Source organism: Tamandua tetradactyla, chromosome 4, assembly GCF_023851605.1.
Source record: "Tamandua tetradactyla isolate mTamTet1 chromosome 4, mTamTet1.pri, whole genome shotgun sequence".
Classification (NCBI taxonomy): Eukaryota; Metazoa; Chordata; class Mammalia; order Pilosa; family Myrmecophagidae; genus Tamandua; species Tamandua tetradactyla.
In genome coordinates this window covers 166,000,626-166,026,127 of record NC_135330.1, presented here as the reverse complement: position 1 = coordinate 166,026,127, position 25,502 = coordinate 166,000,626, and the positions used below count along the sequence as shown (strand labels likewise).

Sequence of the window (25,502 nt, the reverse complement as noted above, 5' to 3'; positions counted from 1 at the left end):
TCACAGAACAAATACCAGGCACCAGATCGTACCCTCAACCCCAAAAGCTCATGGTCAGGATTATATTTGGGATCACTAGAAGGAGGCACTTGATGCCACTAGTGTCAAGCTGAGGGTTCTGGATATGCAAGTCCTTTAAATGGATTATGAGGCCTCAACCCACTAGGCCTGACCCATACCAGAGAGCCAACAAGTGCCCTTTGGAGTGGTATCGTTGGGTCTTGGATTAGGCCTCAGCTGGTGAAGCAGGCCCATGGACTCTGAAGAATGAATGAACTTTTTTCATACAGAAAGCAAGATAATTCGAGCCAAGTGCCTGCTTGCCACTCTTTCCTAGATCAACACAACCTAAAGCAAAACAAGGAGCACAAGAAATTGCCTTTGGGGTCGCAGAAAACACATCTTGTAATTGAAGCTTCTGTAAGTCTTGGAGTATGGGTGGATTTGCTAAAATCCTACCTGTTTCATTGCAGCCAACCCTGGGGTGGAGGAAGAGAGCTTCTCAGAGTTGTGGGAACACAGGCCCAGCCTTTCCTTGTAGCTTCAGCAGGCATCGGAAGTGAGGAGAATCAAGCAATTTCCTTTCTGAGGAACCCCATGTGTGTACACAATAAGAGCTCATTTCCTCCTGTTGGCTTTTGTTTGAGCGGTTTCCTTTGATATGGGATGTCTTCCGCTCTCCCTCATGGTTATCTAAATCCAGTCATCATTCTAAGCTCTACTTAGGGCCCACCCCAACTGGAGTCAGGTCCAAGTGGCCTAACTTCAATGGCCTCTCAGCAGGCACCACAATCCCAAACATGGTTAGTCCCATGGCTCTCCATTGGCTTTAGTTACATGTGTGTGCATGTGTATGCATGCCTCTGAGTGTGTGTGTTGTATGCATGCATATGTTTTAACTTCTCAATGAGATTGCTGGATTCCAATAGTCAAGGTACTTGGTGCACAGATTTTAATAAATATTCTCTGAATGGAGGATATGAGCCTTTTGAAAAAGATCCACAGTGGACTTGAGGATTTGAAGATATAATCAAATTTGAAAGTCTTTCTCAGTTGAAAACCAAAAGAAAATTTTATGTACAGTGTTACAAATTTCTCTTTGCACTCCCTCCTTTTTGACTCTTTTTTCATTTTTCTGTTTTAATTTCTCCCTGTGAACTGACCAAATGGATTCCAAATCACATTTCTTTCTTCTTGCTTGCATGTGACCCATATCTTATGACCTGGAGCTCCAGCAAGCACCTAATTTGTGAAAACATCTCTGCTGTTGATATGCTTTCAGTGGGAAAAAAGAACATGTGATATTGAGTCTTTTAACACAGGCAACTCAGTCACTACCTCCAGGAAGGAAAGACGGGCTGGTTCCAGGAAACATCTTGATGTACTCCTTGCTTATTTATTCTGTAGGTAACAAAGAGTCCAACCTTTCTTTAGGAACCAGAGGGCTAGAATGGATTGCCAGATGTCATGGGAGTGTTTCTTGTCCCCAGAGAAAATTTATTAATTCTTTCATTTATTCATTCCTCAAAGTTTTTCAGAGTTTTTCAGTTGTTTGGTCCCAGTGTAAGCCAGATACCATCTGTCTGAATGAGCTAAAAATGGCCTGAAGAAAGACAGAATCAATTCTATCCATGCCAAACAGCTCAAGGCATGGCTTTAGTGGAGCTGGGTCAAGAGCTCCATTTTCACACACACACTCTAAGAAGCTCCAGAGCCCTCTTCTTTTCAAGAGCAAGTACATTGCAATTATTCCAGAAATATTATGATTCTGTTAGGCTGGGGTAACATGCTCTAATGTCTTACCATTCTTATCAAATGGAAGCATTCCCAAAAGTCTAGCAAAAAAATTCTTTTGTAGAATATAAAGCCTTCTTACATTTTGCTAAAAACACAACAATGTCTTTGTGGGTGATTACGAATCTCTAGGAATTTGAAGAAATAAGTCATGTTGAAGATGCTGCTCTTTCTGGAAATGCTTTGAGGGCCTACAGCATTAATTGGAGTTATGCCCCACTAGCTTCATGCTTACCTAAATAAATATATTTTAATTATTATGTATTGAGTATTTATTCTGTGTAGTACAAAAAATTCCTTACATAGTTTGTCTCATTTAATACTGGTCATCACCCAGACATTTTAAGGATAAGAAAACTGAGATTCAAATAGATTTTTAAATTTACTTGAAGTGGAGCAGATCCAGAATCTGAATGCAGCAAGATTTGAATGTCTCTTAATCCCAATGCCAGAAAGTCTATGAATCATCAGTGTCCAAATCACCAGGTGTTCTTGCTCTAAATGTAGATTTTTAGGCCCCATCTTCACTTCCCAAATCAGAATCTTGGAGACTAAGGCCAAGGAATGTGTCTTTTTAACAAGCTTCCCAAGAGTTTGTGCAGGCAATGAGAACAGCTTTTGGGGTAACATTTAGAGCTTTGGGAGAATAGTTTTTGAAATGGATGCAGAAAGAAGTAACAATTTTGTTCTTCTCATGGGGTTGAAGTCAGATGTGGGGTGGGGAAGCAAATGTAATACAGAAATCTGACCTTGCTGCAATGGCTGTAAAAGCCCATTCTGGCCCTGACTGTGGGCATGCTTGTCTTCTGTTTAGTTTTCAAGTGGCCCTCAAGGGCAAAGAAATAGGTCAGCCCATTTTGTGAGATGTGCTGGACATTTTGTGCAGTGAAACGTAACCAGAAGTATCTGTCCTACAGCAATTAGGCAACTAGAAACTTATTTTAAAAGTTAGGATGTGCCAGATAACTCCCCAGTTTATGCATTTCTCCCTTAATTTCTCTCCACCCATTCCTTCATCAGCCAAACTTCTGTGAAATTTAAATGAAAAAAAAAAGGCCTGGCTGAAGGGATTGGGATTTAGCTTGCATCTCTTCAGTACTAAAATATAGCTTGATGGAAATGTATATCCTACCTGGGAGAATAAATGGATGCTCTCTTCATCTGTAATAAAAACTTGTGGGTATATTTGGCTGGATGATGAATTATGGATTTCTGTATGAATAATCATACTCAATAAACTATACTCTATAATACCACAAACTAATCACCTATGGAAATGCCTTTCTCAACACCAAAATATTTCAATTATTCAATAATTTTCCGCAAATATTTACTGAGCACCTAACAGTGACCAGACACTGATTCAAGTTTAAAATGCACGGGGTTTGCTACAATATGGAAATTGAAAATATATTTCACACGTGGCACCCATATTGGTGGAGTTTTGTTATTTAGGAGGAGTTCTAGGCTGATGAAATATCTTTTTTGCTGCAGCCAATAGGATGAAGGAAAAAAGCTAAGGGAAATAATAAAAAAATAAAAGTAGCACAAATAACATTCATATGACACTTTAACAAGAAGCCATAGTTGTTTCATGTTAAGCTAAGACTGTAATGATACAAAGCTATTCTTTAATTAATAATCTGGATCGATACAGGATGTTGGCATCTCCCCATCACTGTATTTTTTTGTAAATACAGCAGAATTCATTTCAAGGAAAAGTCTTTAGAAATCTCCCTGGAAAAGAATTTAGAACTCAACTTATCACCTCCCTTCAAATTTATCTGACCATTTTCACCTTTCCTCTTACAGAAGAATAAAACTTATCCTTACACATTTTCAAAAATCATTTCTCCCCCATGGCCTGAGTCCACTCCTGTGGCCTCCTCTGGATCAAAGATCCACCAGATACCCTCTGCCAGCTGCCTTCCCTTCAAACCTAAACACTCTTATCTTAACCTGCTTCCTTTCAGGTTACTTCCATCTCTCCTTTTATTGCTCTAAATATGCCACCTGCTCCCTACACTTTTTTTTTAACTGTTTTTTTTTATTGTGAAATATAGCATATATACAAAAAAGCAATACATTTCCAAGTACATTTTAGCAAGTAGTTATAGAACAGATTTTAAAGTTTGGTAACATTCCACAATTTTTTGTTTTATCTTCTAGCTGCTCCAAGACACTGGAAACCAACAGAAATATCAATATAATGATTCAGCAGTCATACTCATTTGTTAAACCCTATCTTCTCTGTTACACTCCTTTCTCCCTAAACTTTTTCAGTACCTTGCAGTTCAGCTTCCCACTCATAGCTCTTCCTAAAGTGTCTACCCAAAGATCAGGAATGTCATCTTATTAGTCTCAGTCACGTACTAGCCCCAGCCCTTAGCCTTACTGAGCTTTCTTTATGATCTGGCATTACCTCCCAATTTTAGGAAACCTTAATACAGATTCACCTTTTATCATCCATCAGTATTATTGGTATTACTGGTATTATTTCTGAGACACCATAAATAGCATGACTCCTTCTTACATATTCAAAGGCATTTGGAGAAGCCTTGAAGCCAACACACCTATTCCAGGGAACATCTGCCCTCTTTGAATTGCTCATCACTTTGGAATTCTAGATCAGTGAAAGTGAGTCCAGGAAATTCCCTAAGGTATTCCCCAAGGCTGTGTCCTCAGTCCTTTTCTAGATTATACTTGCAACCTCCCTAGCTATCTCAACTTCTTTTAAGATTTCAAATATCACTCTTTTATGGATGAATCACAAATACACATCTAGCTCTGCACTCTGCTGAAGCCTAGACCTGTATTTTCAAGAATATGTTCCAATTTACTTCCAACTCCTAGTGACTAAAACCAATCCTATTATTTTCCCCCGCAAATTCATTTATTCCTCATGCCTGCTTCTATCAGTGGCATCATTAATATTTTTGTTACTTAAATTCATGGTCTCTAGGTCATCTTTGACTCCTCTTTCTTTCTCTTGACCTCAGTAAGTCCTGCCCTTACTATTACTAATTTGTTACCTGTGGCTGCATTGCCACTACTCTAGTTCATGTCTTCATTACTTGTCTGGTGCCTGCAATTCTCTGCCCTTAAACTGTACTCCCAGAAATATCTCCCTAAAGCAATGTTGGACCTCATCACTCACCAGCTCACAAACATTTGGCTGCATTCAGAATGAGGTTAAAGGTCCATATGTTAGCACTTGAGGCCCTCCACACTTAGTCCAAGCCAAGCATTTTTGTGGCATCCCCACAAGTAATCCCTAGATTGTGCCCCATGGTCCAGAGAAATTTGCATGCATTGCTTCCTGTATGCATGCATTGTGATTTTCCTTCAAAGACCAAGTCAGATACTGTCCCCTCCATGAAGCCTTGTTTCCTTGCCTCCCCTAAACAGCAGTAATCTTTTCACAAGGCATCTTGTACCATCCTTGTGGCATGGACCATCTTATGCTTTGATGATTTGTTTACTTATCTGTCATGCTAGAGTACAAATTCCTTGAGGGAAGATATAAGAAATGTTTTTCTCCTCCTATATGATTATCTTTCACATATTTTTATCCAAATTTTTTGCTGTCAAGAAAAACTTCATTATATGGAACACATTTTGCCCTGGCAGAGCATACAGTAAATTACTAATGTGATCAGCCCCTTTTCATTGACAAAGATGGTAGGGCTGCCTCCTCACGGGACTCCTCCCTTGTGCAAGGCACTTCCTGTACACCGATTCACCAAATCTTCACAAAAAACCCGAGAGGTGGGCATTTTCACCTTGATGTATGTAAACAAGGAAGCCAAAGCTCCGAGCAATTTGGTAACTTTTGTCCAAATCTAGTAGTGACATCCAGGATTCAAATCCATATTAATGACCCACGAGCTTTGCCATCCTTGGCCAATCTGATTTATTCTTTGAGATCCAAACTCCCTGTACTAAAAATGATTAACCCTCATCTCAAGTTACAACAGCAAGAAAGGGTAAAGGTCATTGTAAACTGTGTTGCCCAGTTTCCTCCACTGGTCTTGATTGCCAAATAGGAAGACAACTCTAAACAAAATTTGCATGTGCTGGAAAAAAAAGAGAAACAGGGAGAAAAAAAAGAAGATATTTTGTCCACGACATGACAAAGAGTTTTGTTGTTGCTGTTGTTGTTGTTTCCAAGTTTGAAACATTAACTTCCCATCGGCCTAGGGGTAGGATTGTTTTCGGTGGGAATGGAGATCCACGGTTAGGAGCCCAGATGGTTAGGAGAAAAACAGATAAGGCAGGAAGGCGGGAGTGGAAATGGAATGAGGATACAGGAATACCTTTGGTTAACTCTCCCTTAATCTTGCAATAGACAGTGGCAGGTAGTCGGCTACACTTTTTTAAGTGCTTTTTACTGAAGTGTCCAGTTTACTGAATTTTCACATATTCAACACATCCGTGTAACCGGTACCCAGACAGAGTAGAATATTAGCAGGTCCCAGGGAGCCCCTCTAAGGTTTCCTTTCTATAGCTGCCCCCTTTACCCCAAAGCTAACTACTCTCCTGTCTAACTAGCTGGTTACGTTTTAAATTAACCCTTTTACTGTTCTAGCCAGGGCAGCATGTGTTCTTGGAGAAGCCTTTTCTGGCAGCAGTTGCCATTTCAAAGCAAGCAAGAAAAAAAAAAGTGTGTGTGAGGGAGAAATTTTGAGTGTAGGAGAAAAGTGTTTCTAATTTTCAGTCCTGAAAATGTGAAGGGAAGAAGGAATATGTGAGGGAGGGAATAAGTCAGTAAATGCAGTCCTCGTTCTGCTTCCCCCATTAGAAGCTGGAAGCAATCCAGCTACATGCCATTTTGAGAAAGGAAGTAAACAGAATCGACCTTCTCTACCTTCCTCAGCCTTGGCCGGAGCAGGTCAGCTCCCAGTCCCATAACGTTCCAATATGTGGCTAGGTCGACGATTAGTATTTAATAGCAAAATGCACACTAGAAGCCCGACACGGTACTGAACATATGGTTTTGATTTTTTTTTTTTAAAGGCAGTAAGCAAGATGGAGAGTGTCACAATTCTAACTCCAGGATTTGCTGGGTTCTGCCAAACTGTAATGGGAAATTAACCCCGTGCTGATGCCCTTCTCGTCTTAGCAAGTTCAGGGGGGCCTGGGAGGATGCACAGAGGGTCCCAGGAGAAAATACAACTTCACTGACCAGATCTAAGAGAATGACACCAAACTGGTGATCTAACGAAGCACCCAGGCCGGGCCGGGGCTTTTCCATGACATTCTGCGCTAATCGTCAAGCTGGAAAGAAAAGATCAGAACAACAAATAAAAACTAGAATTAATTCAAGACTCAACATAAGTCTGGCTAAGGGGACCAATATGAACTCTAAACGGTTTCAAGCAGCAACATTCTCCTGCTTCTCCTCTTGGATACTGGCTGTCAAGGTCTCCAAAAATAAATAACCCCTTTAATTATTATTTTTTCTGATCAATTATTGTGGGTGGTTTGGATGACGCTACATAAATGTGACCCAAAGGGGGGGAAATCATGCACCCTAGTGGTCAGTTACAAAAAAAAGTGTAGTTTTAATTTAAAAAGTACATTTTAAGCATTTCAAAGAGTGCTAGCTGGATTTATAGGACACTAATGAAAATAAGTAGTAAAGTAGGAAAAAAGGGTAGTTTGTGATAGAGGAAGAGGCGTGGGATATTTAGGTTAAATTTCAACTCGAGAATTTTTCTAAGAAAAACCGGAGGGCTTGTCTCTACTCAAGTTTGAAAGCTGCAAAACAGGCTCTGGACTTTCTTTCTCTAGATTAAAACCTGACCAGGCAGGGAAATGGTTTAGCACACCTCTTGGCCTTTCCTTTGTTTGCTCAGTGTGTCCCTGAGTAGGCCAGGGTGGAACTGAGAGAGAAAATCCTTCCTGGTCTCTCCCTCTCTGAGGAAGGAGGGTGAGTTAGTGCAGCCTGCTGTTGACTGGAGCTGGGATTAATTAGTTCCTTCGGTGACCTTGGCACCTACTGATGGCAGAGTCTGTCTCTAAGCTGCTAAGGACTCTGCACTGAGAGTCACAGAGAAACTCAGGACGACTGAGGGCTACTGCGAAAATGATCACTGTTTTCTTGAGTCAGAAAACAAACCAACAAAAGAAAACCAAAAATAAGTTTTACCTCTGAAAACTGTCATAGTGTGCTATTTGTACTACTGGTGTGAAGATACATAGATAAAAATTTAGATATGTATATGCACATTATTATGTTTGTATGTCTGATCTATCATTTGTCTATCAATATCCTTTTATCAATCTATCCAGCCAGCCAGCCAGCCAGCCAACCATCTATCATCTTTCCTTTATGGGTAGTTTTGCATGTCAATTCCCAGCATTGTTCCAGGTAATTCCAGAGATGGCTATGGCATCCTGTTGTGACTGAGACAATTTTAAAGCACCCTGCCAGCTTTTTCCCACTGTGGCCAAGCCTGAACAGACCTGAGAGAAAATGGAAAGACCCTACCCCTTTCTCTATCAGGACTGGTTTGAGGTTCAAGTGTCACAGTGATAGGTGCGAACACGATGTGACAAAGCTTCTAGAAGAATCAGAACATCTTGAGTTGCATAAGCAAAAGCATAATTTTTTTGAATAAGGGAGTGTTCCCATTCAGAGGACACCTGAATGCTATCTTTAAATATGTGCCAAAGAGGTATCTGACCTACTTAGGGTCACTCCAAAGGCCTGAGCGAAGGCTAAGGAGTGAAAATTACAAGGAGTTGCATTTCATTTTAGCAACAAAATGTTATGGCTTTTATGCACTCTGGGGGTAGTAATTGTCTGCTCCATAGAGGTAGACAAGCAGCACTCATCAGGACTGTGGTAAAGGACAGAGAGATAGGAAAGGATAAGAGTTATTATGCAAGATAATCAGATGCCTTCCAACCTGGAATTCCCTTATATTTTCATTTTATGTTTGTTTTTGTTGGTTGGATGGTCCTCAAAGAGAAAGGGCTGTAAGAATCTGCATAGCATGAAAAGTCCCTCAGGGGATTCTGTGGGGTCTTCCCACACCTAACCATTATTCTGGTACCTGAAGACCAGAGGAACAAAGAAGCCATTGGAGTAGCAGGTCCTGGAAAGTAAAGAGTTAAAAAGACCAAGGCTCTCATAGTCCCAGCAGCCCCAGAGGCAGTGAGTCCCTTTGATCCTGCCTCTTAATTGCAGCCTAGTTGCAAGAGGGAACTTTAAAGAAAAGAAACAGGGAAACTCTAGAGATAGGGTTTGTTTTGTTTCCTGAGGGGATGGTCTTTGTGGTGGCTGCCAGGAAGCTGACATTTTAGGGTTCTAATAATGGGTTTCCTAAGGAAGAAAATAAATAGTCCCTTCCATCATGCTAAGAGTCAGTTGTGAATAGAACCCCAGAAACACTGGGCATTTGTGTGTGGCATTTTGTAGGGATGCCAGGTTCTACCTTTCAAAAGTGAATAGTACATAGGTGAAGAGACCCTTGGCAAGCCAGAAAGAAAGATCCTGCAGTGAGAGGGTCATCTGTAGGCAGGCCACAGGAGTCTTTGAGTAGCTAGAAAGAACAACCCATGCCCTCAGTTAAGAAGTGCACTCAAACAAACAAACAAAAAACAGCAACATACAGGAAGAGGGAAACAGAGAAAAAGAAGAGGGATTTCTAAGAATTCTCATAGAGGATAGCAAAATTACAACCACATGAAAAATCTCTAGCACAGTATAAAAATCTAATATAGGCCTAATAGTTGACAATGAACCTTTGACGTATGTTAAGGTATCTATAAATTGAGATCCACCAAGTTCTTTAAGATTCTTCCAGCAGATGAGCATAAGATTCTTCCAGCAGATGAGCATGCATGCACACGTGCACACCTGCATGCTAGAAAGACAGTTAAGAGTAGGAAAAAGGCCAACTAATTACAACAATTAATGGAGATGATGCTTAGCCATCACTGGTGATTTACCAAGACCGTTTGCAAGGAGGTACTCTGGTGAAAACTAAACTCATATCTACAACTGCTTGTTTATGTTCAATTCAGTGAATTCTTCTAACACTGTCCAAGTGAAAGAGAAGTTTTTCTAAAGCAAATCCCCTTTTGCTACAACTCCCAAGCAAGTACCCTTTGGGAGGTTTTACATTTTTGGAGACTAATGACCTGGATTTCACCAGGTCAGTTGTTAGTGTGTGACCTTGGTCATAACTCAGCCTCTCTTGGCATATAGTAGGCACCCAATAAATTTAATAAACATTTCTTCTATTCCATTCCTAATAGGTTATTAAAGGTAAATTTAAAACACATAAAAATCCAGACTATCAGTACATGGATGAAATGAGTATCTGGGCAAGGATGAATTCTTTCTCAAGGAGTTTAACCAAACTCCTGGGTGTAGGGATGAAGCCACACATGTGACATGCAGAGAAGTGAATTGCGTGTGGGGCAGGGTGCTGACAGGGCACACTACTGCATTTCATAACAAGATAATGACTGTCCAGGTACCCACAGCCAGGCCTGGATGTTTCACTTAATCTATTCAGTCCATCAGACAGCTAACCCTTCTAATGATGTTTTCATTTATAAAGCAAGACTTTAAAAATGAACATTTTAAAATAAATGCAATTTTAATTGCATATAAAACTTCCTCCATACTCTTTATGTTCTTTGGAGAGAATAGGGAGAGAATGGTGTTCTCTGCATCTTAAGATATACCATGAATGTGTCACAGTGCCTAAACTAATCTATCAAAGGTGTAAAGACTGAAGTAGGAGCATCAGACTCTCAAGCTCAGGTTCTGACCACCGTTCAGAAAAAAAAGAATCCAAGGCTGATTTAGAGCACATATATTTCTTAGGGGAAAAAAAAAAATCTCTGGAGCAGACATGTAAACAAATATACTGGCCTTCCCTGAAAGCTGTAACTAAATCTCTTGGGGAACTGGTGAGATTCTCTGCATGCGCAGAGAATATAGCCATCTCAGGCATGGAGGAAATGTCCATAGCCAGCCTGTCTGTAGCCATACAGACCTGGGAAAGCTTCTCTGAAAAACGCTCAAATCCCTGCCTTTGTGCCTTCGACCACAGCAGATTTGATGCAAGACTGGTGAGCGAAGTCTTTTCAACCTCAGCTCTATCTGAGCCTGAGCAGCGTGTAAAGACCTGCTAGGGGCGGAGGAGGTAGGTCCTGGTCTCCAGCCCTACAGAGTGCTCCTGTAAGACCATCCCAGACTCCAGTGACCTCTGATGTCTACATTCATGTTAGCAAAGCGATCACTGTAATCCAGAGCCTCACTATACATTGTGGTCAATGGACCAGCGTCATCATCATCATCATCATCATCGGTGTCAACCGGAAGCTTATGTGAAATGCAAAATCTCAGGCTCCTCTCCACACCTACTGAATCAGAATCAGTATTTTTAATAAGATCCTTAGGTGACCTGCTATGCACATGAAAGTCTGAAAAGTACTGTTCTTGCTTACTCACTCCAGGTATCTGGAACAAGGGAATCAACCACTTGCATACTTTAGGTATTTTCTTAGATGACTAAGCCTGGGTTCAACTGAACCCTTCTAGATGTGGGAAGAAATGAATACCAAGAGTCTTTGAAAACAGAATGACCAGGATCCAGAAATAAATCCTAACTCTCTGAAGTTACTGTTGTACCCAATAACATCTGCCAAATGTATATTTTGAAAAACAGATGCAGAAGTCTTAATAATTGTTGGTTTTAAGCTCCCTCTTTGGTTATGAGTAAAGGTCTTTTAAAAAATCAAATATAATTGTGAGTTACGAAGGTGCTGCCCTTATACATTCATTATCTGGTGTCTCTAAACAGGGCACTGAACCATATATTTGTCTCCAAGAGGACCATGGAATGAACACCCATGCCAGAGGGGGTAAGCTATGTAATGCAGGAAGCTACAATATTTTCCTAAGGAACCACAGAAACTGGGATATGGTATTTAACTGTATTGGTTGCTCATTTTTTGATATTTTTGCTCCTTTATGGGTATTCATTTATTTGATTCTTTCCCAGCTCTTCCTCTTCTACGTCCCTAGTGTTCTTCCCTAAGGCTCTGAGTCATCTGCCTATCCCTACCTACCCTCCCTTTCTCCATTTGTTCTTAAGCAATTATGGCTTCAACAGTGGCTCCAACACAATTGTCTCTGATCTACATTTAGAGCCTGGTTCTAAGTTGTTCTCCATTGCCACACTTCAAATGTAGGTTGGATATCTCCATTTGATGTCCCATCCTTAGCTAAAAGTGCCATTACCATAACTAAAACCTCATCTCTCTCGTTCCCCTAGCTCTTTTACCGCTGATTGGTTCCTTTTTCCCTGACTACCCTTGCCTCTCTCCAGCTACCATAGATATTTTTTTTGTTAGAAAGGGTGATATCATTTTGACTCTTTTAAGTTTTCCCTAGCCTCTATTATTTTTCCCACAAGATGCCTTTTGGATTTTTCCTTTCTCCTCTAACTTTATACCACTATGTTAATTTAACTCCTTCCAACATCATGCCTGGAGTATTGCAAGGTTTACTTGCCAGTAGTATCGCTTCTTACAAATTTCCTAACTTTTAACCATATCCTACATATGATTCCTTATAAGGCATTAGACTTCATATTATAGGTAATCAAACTCTCCCACACACCTTTTCAGGTCTTCCATATTCTGGCCCCACCTACTCCAAAGTACCTTATTTACCACTGTTCTCCAACACTTAATGCCTATTTTCCAAAGTCAGGTTTCCTCATTGACCTCTCCATCACATCATGCTGGGTAGCTTTGCACATAGTATCCCTCCTTTCTATGATGCCCTTCCCTTCTCTAATTTTGACCACTAGCCTCTCTAAACTTTTTTGATCATACACCCCTTCCAGGAAAATATTCTAAGCAAACAACATTATATGGATAGTTTCTTATCTATAAATACTATACTTGCATAATAATACTATGTTATAGACATTATCAAACACACAGAAATTGACATTTTAAAATGATGAGTTAAGTGAAATGTAAGATTTAAGTTCAACTATTCCCTTTCCTTACTTAGTGGATAATTTCTCCCTGGGTCTGGGATGTGCACATTCTATTTCAGAAACACTGGACTAGACAAAATGTATCCTTCAGACCCAGAGAAAGTAGTTCTTTCTGCAAGAAATCTTATCCACTACTCCAGACCAAATGAAGCTTGATTCTTCTGAGCTCCCAGAACATTTAAAACTACAAATAGTAAATCATTCATATAATATATGCTTCACCAATAGTTTTTAGTTGATTAATTGAAGCTTGTATTGCAGATGCCAGAAATTTATGGATTTTAAAAAATCATTCAATATCTTAATTAAAAACCTTGTTGTCTTACCAAAATTGCGTAGGTTGGGCTCTACTCAAGTAGGCAACATTCAATACAAGAAAACTCCAACTCAGACTGCTGTTTAATTCCATTTAAAGGCTATTTTGTTTCATTAGATATCATATGTCCAGATTCCCAGAGGTTTGAGGACTAACTCTTCCAAGTTTTGACTAGTGAGACTTTCACTATATTGCTTAATCTCACTCAAACACAGTTTTCATTTAACTTATAAAACAGGGAATTTGTAAGCACTAAAAAAGATAAATGTAAAAACTGAAATGATCTATACATATAAGATATCATAATTATGATTATACCCAGTATTACTATGCCATAATGCATACTATATAAAGTATGTACAGTCTGAGATTTTAAAAGTGAAATAATTGATAGCCCACTTCCACCTTGAGCTTTTTTTCTCTTTCAGCAAATGCCTACTTTCACTTTCCCCATTTTAATTTGTTCAGCTGTAAACATAATGCTGTCTATCTGTGGGCTTGACTCTGCTACCAATTAGCTGAGGGATCATAGGGGTGTTACTGAACCTTTTGGTACTTTTCTCCTATCAATAAAACGGGTATAATATTAACTTTGTGGGACTAATACAAAGTTCAAATTACACGAGATTTGTTTTAAAGCACCTAGTTCATAGCACATGCCCCCTAAAATACTCATTTCCTTCCCCCCCTTTCAGTAGATTTAAGAAAATTTGCAATGAGATACCCTCACAGGCAAACAGAACACTTTGAATTTTGGTTTCATTGCTGACTTTGGTTTTTCAAGCCTGAAGACCATTTACAACCATCAATGAATTTTATGTTCTAGAAGCATCTCACTGCCATCCATAGACAAGCTCACCTTGCTAGTTTGGGTTGGGGCAGGAAGTCAGTATAGCCTTTGTCCACTAGTGCCTTCTAAGAAGACAGATAAAAAAAAAAAGAGAGAGAAGCTTATCAATCTCCCGTCCTGCTGTGTCTTACCATCTAGTCTGCCAACTCGTCCCAAAGTCATATAAATGCACAGGCTGTCCAAGCAAGCATTTGGGGACAAGGAGACTGTGACATGTATATATGTACCAAGGACACTTCTAAATGCTTCTTTGTCAAAATTCAGGTCAATTAACCATTGCAAAAAATGAGTACAGGTTTTTAAAATTCCATTTGTAACTCATATCCTTCAAGAGCTTCGACTAACACACCACTTCCAGAGTGCCCTAATTCTAGGCTCCCAGGTTTTACTCTCTGTTTGAACTGCTAATTGTGATAATGTTTTGAAAGCCCTTTGCAGAGTATAAGGAACTATATATATGTTAATTAGCCTTCTGAAGACCTTTGTGTGTTTATTCTCATCTGATTTATATCTTGTTTCCCAGCTACTGTGCTCTGCAAACACTCGAGGATAGGGATAGTCAGCATCTTTGGTGTTTCTTGCCTCTTCACTTCTGCTGAGGAGGCTCATCATCCTCAAGGCTTCTCTACAGCAACCAGCCTGCAGGAGATGTTCATAAGCCCTGGGGCCCGCCTTCTGCCAAGACCTACAACTGAAAAGAATTTTTTAAGCTTGGCTACATCCTCTGTCTCACCTCCCAGTTCTCCTTCAGATTGGGTTCTTCACCTTGCAGCTTCTCTGTGCACAAAGAACACATGCTAATTTTGATGTTAGGGTAATAAACTAAACCAAACAAAATTTAGTGTTTAAGAAAGGAAATACATACTATATATATATGTATATATAAAATACGTATGTGTGTGTGTAATATGTTTTTAAATAATCTGCGTCTAAGGAAAAAAAAGGGGGGGGGGGGTGTAGTGGGAAGCATAATTCTCCAGAGTCAGGAATCAGGTTTCCTTGCTGGAGAGGTGGATGGTTAGATAATTGCATCAGGGGCTTCAGCAGGCACCCTGCGGCTCGGAAGTGTGGGAGAGGGTCTAAGATTTCTTTTTGTTGATTCTAGTTTAAGGCTTTTTAGATGATGTGTCTACATTCCCTAGTCACTTAGGAGCTGAAACTGGGTTCACTGTGACTGGATATTGGTCTTCATAGCCTTATATTTGGAATTTCTACAATATTCTCTTGTGTCTCTTGCTCGTTTTACATTTTTATGTTATTTAAACAGCACTTATGCTAAGAAATAATATAATAGGGGTAAAGAGAGTACATACATGTTCATATTTCAAACTCAAGAATTTCTTTTGTTCTCTTCCCAAACACCCAGACTGCCTCACACCTAAAATTAATGTCTCATGGTTAAGAATGCTAAATTAATATCATCCAATACAGCTTTGAAAAAGTCTTTGAAAATGATCATTTTGCATCTTTTATTTTTGTCCTTTATTTTGCACACACAGATAGTCAGGGATCAGGTAATTGACTCCAAATACTAACCAAATAGCAAAGTCAGGGAGCCCAGGAGGTGTTTAATAAACACCTGTTGACTGATTGATGGAATATACTGACCTAGGGTCCCTCAGACAATACATTCTTTGTCAAAACAAAGCACGAAGGTAAACTGTTGTGTCTCCTTTTATTACCAAGCATTTCCACCCCACTGAGGGGAGCAGGCCAGACGAAAACTTGTCAATCAGCCCCCGTTGCTCAGGTTCACAAAAGAAAGCTTCTGGCCTTTACCTCTCACACCTGTCTTCACTCTCAGCAACAGAGGCGGGACTAATCTGAACAATGCGGGCTGGCTGGAGGCACAGGCCTGATGCAGAGCCCGCCCGAACATCACCTTTGACTCTGTACTAGGAATACGATCACAGCTGCTGAACCAACCAAGAATTTGTGTGCATTTGAATAAAAATTGGAGCAGATCTCGAAGCTGGAGAAAAAGCAGTGTTGTAACTAATCGACCTAAGTCTTCCTGCCTCATTCTCCTGAGAGAAACCACAGTATGAAATACCAAATTCCTTGGCCCACATGGCCCTGGACATTTGTGCCCACCTGGTTCAGTGGATCATTTCAGAAAAGATGCCCCATCTCTGTGATACTTTTACTTCTTCCTGTAGCCACTTCAGTCTCTTTCCTTGCTAGGCCATTAGGCTGGGCGGCAGGCAGATTTTTTGCAAAGGGCTAAATGTCTTTTCTCTCCTTCTGTCATGCCCTTTGGGTTCCGTACTCCCCTGGCCTGACTTTTGACCTAGAACTTTCCCTTGACTTTGTTATTTGCTGACTTTGATGTTTTCTAGCTCCTTATCTTTCTATACACACCCCTCACCTCCGCTGCTCACCTGCTTTCTGGAGCTGCCAGCTTTCTCTGTCTGACACGACAGTAGTAACTGCTTCTTGTGCCAGCTGTGATGAGCACCTGTACCTGAAGATATTAAAAGCCCCCAAACTATGTTTTCAACAGCCGACACGTCCTGCAGTTATAATGCCTTCTCATGAATCAGGATCCTTTTACCCTTTACAAGTTTACCAACCTACTTTTATGTTGACAGTATGTTTTGTCATTTTGGAAAATTTAAACAAACCAATATGTCTTTCTTCCCAGCTTCTCTTGTTTTCAGTAGGAGATTGCAGGAAGAAAGGAAGAGAAATGGATAGAAGATTGGGTCTAGCAGCCTTATATAGGGCATTCTTTAACACTCAATATATAAATCCTCTTCTCCTAGTTCTTGCTTGAAATCTTGAGTACCTGATCTTGAATTTCTATGGCGCTCCCCGAGCGCAGGACTGGCTGGTAGCCATGTGATATTGATTTGTTTTCACCATAGCAACAGCAAATTAAAACAACTAGCAGAGAGGAGGCAGGCGGTTAATCAGGAAAGCTACATAACCAGTTTATTTCACAAGCATATTTTTCTGTTTTTTTTTTTTTTTCTCTTATTCATTCCACTTTCATGAATTTACTACAAAAGTAAAGCAAAATAGTAGTAGATACTTCGGGTACTACAAGGCCTATATATATATGTATCTAGAATATCTAGTTCGCATGGCTTCTGGCATTTTAGACTAGATATTTGGGAAAATGCAAATGATGCTCTGATTTCCTTGGAAATTTTATTTGTTGGTCTCAGGATAAATACCTCTATTTAAATTTACATAAGCATGAGGTAGGGTGGAGGGGTTTGTATATAGGACTATGGGTCTTAATACTCAGAAGCATTACAGAAGCATTTGCTTGCAGTTTCATTAACATTAAGGTTTTATTCTTTTGTATTTGAAACAGCTCATTGTACTGAAATAAAAACTTTTTTTCTACACAAGGCTATTGTCTCCCAAAGTGCTGGAATTATAAGGAAGAGTGTAGAAAATATTATTCAATTCTATTAAGAGATTTGAAAAAAATGGGAAGATAATTGCTCAAGTTGTGAGGAAGGGGACACAAACTAGCATGGGGAACTCCCAAGACCTCCAATCTCTTCTAACCAAAATTCTTTCTTAAAGGGCTCCTTATTAAAATCTAACCGTCCCCCTGATCTCTGCGTTGCCACCTGTGACATTGTGTTAACCGCCTGGAGAACGGTACTTCCCTGCTTTCAGTCCATCTGGGCTAAAACATGGTGGCAGTGGTAGATTTTTTTTTTAATATAAAAGCAGCTGTTACGACCCTCAAAACAAGCCATTAACTTGGTGGCAGAACCTGTGTCCTAAATAATGGCTCCTTGGCACTGGGAATGGGGCCAGGGGGACCGTCCACGGAGGTGGCAGCGCTGCACCAGGGGGAAGGCAGGCCAGAAAAAAAGCCGTTCTCTGCTCCCTTCTACCTTTTGCCAGCCCTGCTGGAACCCTGCAGAAAACCTGCGTTGACCTGCCTGATATGAGGCAGGTATGAGACGCTCCCCTATTCATGTGGGGGATCAGTTTAGGGTTTAGAAAGGACAGATGAAAATATGAAGACATCATTCAAGGCCTGCCCACTGGGAGTTAGAATGTTCCTGGCCAGGACATAAAGAAATAGTCCTTTCAACGAGCCTGAATAAAAGAGCACACAGCAGAAATAGTTGGGGGATGACGTCAGAAGTTCTGGGCTAGTGTCCTGCACTTCTCCTTGAAAGTAAAAACAGTGGGTCTAGAAGAATCTACGTGGCATTGCCCTTATTTAAATGAGTGCTTCTGCTCCTCACAAAACAGACAGGACAGCCAAAGAAACTTCCTCTATTTCAAGACCATAAGAATGCCTCTCTCTCTCTCTCTCTCCTTCCTTTTTTTTTTTTTTTTACCTTATTGTCCCCCAACACACACACATATTACCAAATTAATAAATATCTTTCCACTGAAGCTTTGTCTTTTCAAGTGACAGTAATTCTTCATGAAGAACATTCATAGCCGTGGTTGTTAGGCAAGTCAGATTTTTTTTTTCCTTCGCTTCAGTGCTTGCTAACTATTCTAAAAATGTTACACATTTATTGTAAACACATGCTTCCAAGGCCTAACAAAAAAGCACAGTTTCCTCCTGCCTGGCAGAAATTTAAAACGGAAAGGGGCAGAAAGAATTCTTTAACAAATATATCCTTTCCTTCTACTGGGCCAAGTGTGTTAAAAATAAATCTTCTCCAACATTTCTCACTGCTGGTTCTCGGCAAGAAAGTTGATATGGTTCGGCATAGTGAAAACACAGCTTTAAAAGCTAGCCTGCCCTCATTAAATTATTCTGCTGGCTGTGTGTTCTCATTAAAAATGCATAAAGATCAGATAATTGCAGTAAGCATTATTAACCCAGCTTTACTTTTGAATATAATGGTTCCACTTTTAAGCTGGAAACAAAGACTCAGACATGCCAGAAAAAGAAACGTAAACATTGAACTACAGTATCGAAAATTTGCCAGAAGGCTACCTCTTGCTAGGTTGTTAAAAAAAAATGTGCTTTTGAAACTCAATTAAAGCCATAGCTTTGTACTCCTAGGCAGGTCCCTAATTTCTAATAAATAGATATATTTATCTGGCCTAACATTCAATTGACGACTATCTACTGTGAAGCTTTTTTTTTCTTTCTTGATTACAAGTCTGTCTTCATATAATAGGTTGAACGTAAACTTTATTTGGGAGTTACCCATGGCAGTATAAAAAATTTCTATAACAGGTAATAAGGATGCTTCCAAGAATTCAACTGTTTGTTTTGAAGTAATAAATTGGATCTATTCCTTGAAAAAAAAAAACCTCAATTTTAGACTTCGCCCTAAACGGTCAGTTTAGAATCAGCCTTTGCCATTTCTTTTTCTTAAATCAAAATGTTACGTAAAACTCCAGGGTCTCCTGCAAGTAGTACATTTGAATTAGTGGAATCCGGTTTCCCTGGCTTCCCTAAGCAACACACATGGAATGCAGCATACTGCAGCAAACTCTTTAAACATTCAAAAAAAAAAAAAAAAGGGAGGGGGATGATTCTCCTACCTTGTTTAGCTCTGTCTGTCCTTCCCATTTACAGTAACCCCAGGGACATCTGGCAGAATCAAGTGGCCAAGGGTTCTCCACGGCATCATGAGGAAGAGATTCTCACGTAAATAGTTCTCATTCCCTGTTTATTGTACTCTGAGAGCCGTCTGCCGTATCTGGAAAATTTTGCCTTCAGATGATGAAGCAAAGACAGTCTAAACTCTGTTGCTGTAAGCTGCAGCCCTTCCTTCCGACAAATCCCTCCCAGCTGCCACCAGCCAATCCCCAGCTAGTTCGTCAGCCCTACTCGTCTGAAACTGGCCCTAATAGGATGACTGACACAGCAACACAGCACTTGCAGTGTGTGAAAACAGTGCATCCATACTGATGAAAAAGGAATTTCCCTCTCAGAAGAAAGCAATCATAGCACCAAGACAAAGTGGCACATAATTGGCAGAGCAGAGAGAGGGGTAGCTCAAGAAAACACCCTCTAAGACAGCCAGCCCGAAGCTTGTGGCTGTACTGTAAATACTTTGGAACATACAAAACTCTGAAGATTCAAAAGAAATCAAGAGTACACATGAAACTGAAGTCATTACCGCATTTGACAAAGCGTATTTTTAAAAAAGAAACAGCAATTCAATGTCCGCCATGGAAAGGCAGACCTTAAAAAATTTACATATGATTTTCATTATCGAGGGAGAATGTGTTAGCCCAAGAGCATATTTCAAAATCAAAACATGCTTATACTCCTAGCACACACAGTTTGACTGTTTAACATCTGTTATTGCAGTGGTTCATTACTGTAGCCCATGTATCTTTCATCTAAGTTTTCATGCCACTGGGGACTGCAATTGGGGAATGCCGAACAATAAAATTGGTATCTATACATTATCCTTTTATGCTCTTGGCACCCATGAGAGGATTAGGTGTGCCTCGGCTGTCTTAGATGCCATTTGATAAATACTGTGCATTGGCCCACATTGCCCATAATGAAGAAACGATTACAGGAAGACATTCACTGCTGGATACACATGGTGTGTGATCCTGAGGGCAAAAGATGTTCTAGGAGATGCCAGGGTTCTGTTGGATAAAGCAGAAGAGAAATAGAAAGGTGGGTAAGGATTATTTTTATTTCAGTCGAACATTTCTTCGTGCTTTGAAAAAAAAAAGGTATTTGGAAAACACAAAAGGCGTACATGATCCTTCCACTGAAAACAACATTTTGAATAAACAAAATTAAGAAGCGTGTTGATAACATGACTAGACGGAGACAAGAACGAAGCTCCATTCATCTGAAAGGTTGAACCCAAAGCACTATTGTTTAGAAGCAACTGTTCGGTGCATCTGTAATGAAGTAACAGTTGAGGTGAAAGTGATGGCTTCTTTTCATTTTGCCAATTACATTTTTATAAAAAAATGATGCCTGCCATAATTTGTAGGCCATTTTCTTCAACAGAATACCATATTTTATTCCCTTAAATTCTTATAATACTTTTTTATACCCACATAAATCCATCATATATCATAACTTGTAGCCTTCTGTCTACTATAATTTTTATGGAAATTTAAATTAGCTCTGTGGTCAAACAGGTAGAAAATTATTTTAAAATGCCCACATGCTTGGCATAATATTATATAATGTAAATGCATGATCTTAGGTTTATGATTCTCCTCTTCCTGATCTCTTGTTTTTTACTTTAAAGCTGCCATTCCCTTAATCTCAGTCTTTAGTCATCATTGACTCATCTTCCATTTTTATCCAATGAAACTAAGTATTGTTAATTTTTCCTCTCAGCTAGCCCAGAACTCTGACCTATTATGTGGGTAATGCAATGCTAATAACTTGGCTTCTGGGAATTCAAGCCTCCCTGTCTCCATGTTCCCCTGTTGCCAGACAGGTTTCCTAAGTCAGGTAAAGTCATGTTCCTTTCACTCTCCAATACTTCTCTCTATAAAATCTGAATCACAGGCTTTCAGGATCCTTCACACCTGGCCCCTCCCATTGTCCTCAGCGTTTTTTCCCAGCTGTTTTCCTACATGGACTATCTGTTGGAGTCACATGCACGTCTGCCTTGAGAACATAACTTCCTACATCCCATTCCCAGAACTTACTCCCAAGACCTTCATGCATCAACATCAGACCCAGTATTTAAAGCTCAGTTCACGTCCCATTTCTTTTGTTACCTATTCCTGGTTCAAAATTAGTCTTTGCTAATTTTCCTCTCCTTTGAAATCATTTTATGTTGTTTATTGTACCAGATCATAAAACCCTTAATAATGTAGTCTTGAGCAGCTAGCTCACCTGAGTTCATTTTCCCCTCCCAGAAGACAAGGTTTTTATGGTACGTTAATTAAGAGAATGCATGTACAACACATATACAGTGGTTGGCACATGATAAATGCTCGCTAAATGATGGCTTTTCTTATTGTTATTTCTATGTCTTTTGTTACATTTTGCAAGAGTCATGCACAAACTTGCTGGTTTCATGATTCTTATCTCAAGAATTTATATCATTTTACAACCAACCGCACAAACCAACAACCTGGCAATCATTCTTGGTGCACCGTCTCCCTGCCCCAACCACCACATGACATCCATTACCCAAGTCCATCGAGTCTTTTAAACTGGTCTCCTACATATATCCTTGATTTCTTCTATCCCTTGTTCACACTTCAGCCAGAATAAGATGGACAAAACAGAATCCTGATTGTTCCACCCTCCTTTGCTTAAAACTTTTAAATGGCTTTGAGTTGCTCTTAGGAAAAAGATGAAAGTTCTCAATATGGCCTACAAGTGCCTGTGCAACTCTTGCCTCCCTCTCTAGCTCCCCAGAGGACATTTCTTCAGGGATCCCTCCCTTCATCTCCAAGATGAGTTCAGGTCCACCTACTACTTTCTCTTATGGCATTCTGCATTCTAGAGCAGCACTTCTCAAACTTTAATATGCATGCAAATCATCTATGGATCTTCTTAAAATTCAGATCCTATCTCAACAGATCTTGGGTGATAGTTCTTGGGTGAATACTGAGATTCTGCATCTCTAACAAGCTCCCCGGTAATGCTGGCACTGTTAGTCCATGGATCACACTTTTAATAGCAAGACTTTTTTAGATATAATATACTTGTTATGGGATATGGTTACACATTTATTTAGTCAGTAATTTATTTAAGGTCTACCTGCTCTTCCAGCTTGTTAGCTTCAGAAATCACTATATTTATCTACAGAATCTAGTTCTGTGCCTGGCACATAGGAGGATATGTTCAATAAATATATGTTGAGAAAATAAATTGATCTATACTGCAGATCCAAGCTGTAATTTTTCTCCTCTCTCATCTCATAGTCCTTTTCCTCTTTATCTTCCTCTTTCTTCTCCCCTCTCCCTCCTCCCCTCTCCCTTCCTCCTACTTCTTCTCCTTCAACCTTATCATTGTGCTTATCTTCTTTTTCTTCAACTCAGTAGAAGTTCCTTGAAACTGTGGAAAGATGTTTCATTTTTATTGAAGTTATCATGTTCTAAATAGGAAGAACAGTTGAGAAACCAAACTTAGAACAGGTATCGATAAGGTGATCAACTATGTACAAAGTAATGGAAGTAGCCAGAGGAATTAAAATAAAAGACAACACCTGTGGTTTGTCCCATAGCAGTTTTGGTTATCTTCTGCATCTTGATGAATTTCACTTCTATAATTCCATACCTTTCTCTTGATCTCTAGGCCCAAGTCTTCACTTGAATTACCATAGGTAACTCATTTTCACCTTGACACAAACAAAAACATTTTTTTCTATTGAAACACATTTCTCTTATGTTTCCTGTCTCTGTGAATGGAAGTACTGTATTATATATCTACCCCTTTCTCACCATCAACATCCAAACACTCTCAAATACTGTAAATTCTACCTCCTTTCTTGAATCCATCTACCTCACTCCATCTTTACTGCTATTTCCCTAATTCAAGCCCCTATCATTTTTTGCCTATAATTCACCTCACTGCCTCCAATCTTTTTTTTTTTTTTTTTTTTTTTTTTTTAATAACATGGGCAGGCAGTGGGAAATGAACCCGGGTCTCCAGCATGGCAGGTGAAAACTCTGCCTGCTGAGTCACCATGACCCACCCACTGCCTCCAATCTTGCCCCTCACTTTCTACTCCTGCACACTGCAGCCAAATTGATGTTGTCTAAATACAAATATTATCATAGCATATGATAGTGTCTCCTCATTATCTTTTGGGATAAATCCCCTGCCTATTTCCTACATATATTCTCTTACTACTCCTCCTAAACTCACCTTCCTCCTACTTCATATCCAATATTACTAAACTAATTTTAGTCCTAGAATATGTCATGGCCTATTTAATTTAGAGCCTGGATTCCTTCTGCATGAAACACTTCCTACTCCTCTTTTCACTCAATTTTACATATCACCTCTTCCAGGAAGCCTTCCATGACTACTGTAATTTCTATGGTGCCCTGGCATTTTATTCATCATAAAAATTATCAGTGTCTATTGTAAATATGTTTTACTTGTCTACCTCCCTCACTAGTCCCTGTGAGAGAAAAGAGCATGTCTTTCTTATTCATCAGTTTATTCCCAGTAACTAGAACTTATAATAGCAGAAGCTTACTAAATACTTGTTGAATGGTTAAATAATAAAAAAAAACCCTTGAATATAACACTAGTAATGAAGTAGAAAAGACAGATCTAGAGCTCAAGCAAAAAAAAAAAAAATACTGAAGCCATAGAGATAATATATGTACTCTATGCATTTGTAAAAACTGAGACTAGAGAAGGGAAAGGAGAAATAATATGAAAGCTGAAAGGTATAATACATTATGAAACACCTCCTTTGTTGTATATACCAAAATTAGCACACTTATAGGCAAATGAAAAACCTGTTGAAAATTAATCTTTGATGATATTTAAAATGAAATGATTTACATAAAGCAAGGTCTTTTTCTTGAGTGGAAAAAGATAAGAGTCTTAGAATACATGGAGGTGTAGACTTTCCAGGAGAGATAGCTAGGAAGGAGGGAGTTGTTTATAGCAAGAGAGAAATAAGACAAGAAGGCAAGTTGCACGTATGACAAGTCAATCTTAAAGCTTATTTCTCTCTTGATATATTTCTAGTTTTTTTTTTTTTACTAAAGAACTCTACTAAGTCCTTTAGTGCATACTGGTTTTTATTTTCTTAAAATTGTTTCATATATAAACCAGATTGTAAGTCCCTGGAGGACAGACACTGTGAATTAAATCTTTTTGTATCCTTCACAGTGCCTAGCATTGAGCTATGCTGGATACATTTTGGTTGATTGATTTCTATTTTTGTGGGAAACTTACTTGCTTTAGAAGGGATTGGAAAAATTTTTTTAGTGTGGGTTGATAAAAATGCAGCGTGGAAGAGAAAATTGGTTTTATAATTGTTAGAAAAAAAGTTATAGTATTATCCATTGAATTTATCACAGGGAAGGTCAGCTAGTTTCTAAATTTTCTCTGGTTGGTCAAGAAGCAGAAGATTCTGGGGGAAATTAAAACTAATGCTTTCTGGGTTAAACTGTATATGGCACACAAATGAAATAATGTCTGAGAAACTATCAGCACAGAACATGGCACATTAAAAAGTATTCATACATATTAGATACTGCTCTTTCAACTACTACTATTATCATTGTCAAAATCATTATCATCATTTGATCCCAGAATTCTGGGGAGCTTTCACTAAAGAGTGATTACTATATGTCAAAAAAGTCTGAGGCAGAGATTCCCAAATTTTCTTGGTTTTCAATATCCTTGGTATTTGGTCATTTTTGTCATGGTGCTCCTTGGCCAAAAGAACTACTTAATTGTTCAAAGTATTAAGTAGTTAGGTCACAACAATTTAGCATTTGTTTTAACAACTTAATAACTTTGAAAAGTTAATACAAAACATTTGCTCAAAAAGACCAATATTTTATTTCATTCTTAAATAACCACAAATGGATTGTGACTGCCTATTGGGCCCTGCATGCCATTCTCAAAGCTTGAAATCAGACTGGA

The 25,502-nt window shown here is 39.3% G+C and overlaps 1 protein-coding gene across 7 annotated transcripts in view; it reads right to left on the bottom strand.

The window, feature by feature from the left end:
* Nucleotides 1-19,868, bottom strand: part of MBNL2 (muscleblind like splicing regulator 2) — a 158,001-nt gene extending 138,133 nt beyond the window's left edge. For 2 of the 7 annotated variants that reach the window (XM_077158547.1, XM_077158551.1), the window contains exon 1: nt 19,484-19,844. The gene's annotated coding sequence lies outside the window, so the exon portion shown is untranslated. Of the gene's footprint in view, nt 1-14,578; nt 14,688-19,483 lie in introns of all 7 variants that reach the window. The other 5 variants (XM_077158545.1, XM_077158544.1, XM_077158548.1 and 2 more) reach the window with 5 other exon arrangements.
* Between the last annotated feature and the right edge of the window lie 5,634 nt (nt 19,869-25,502).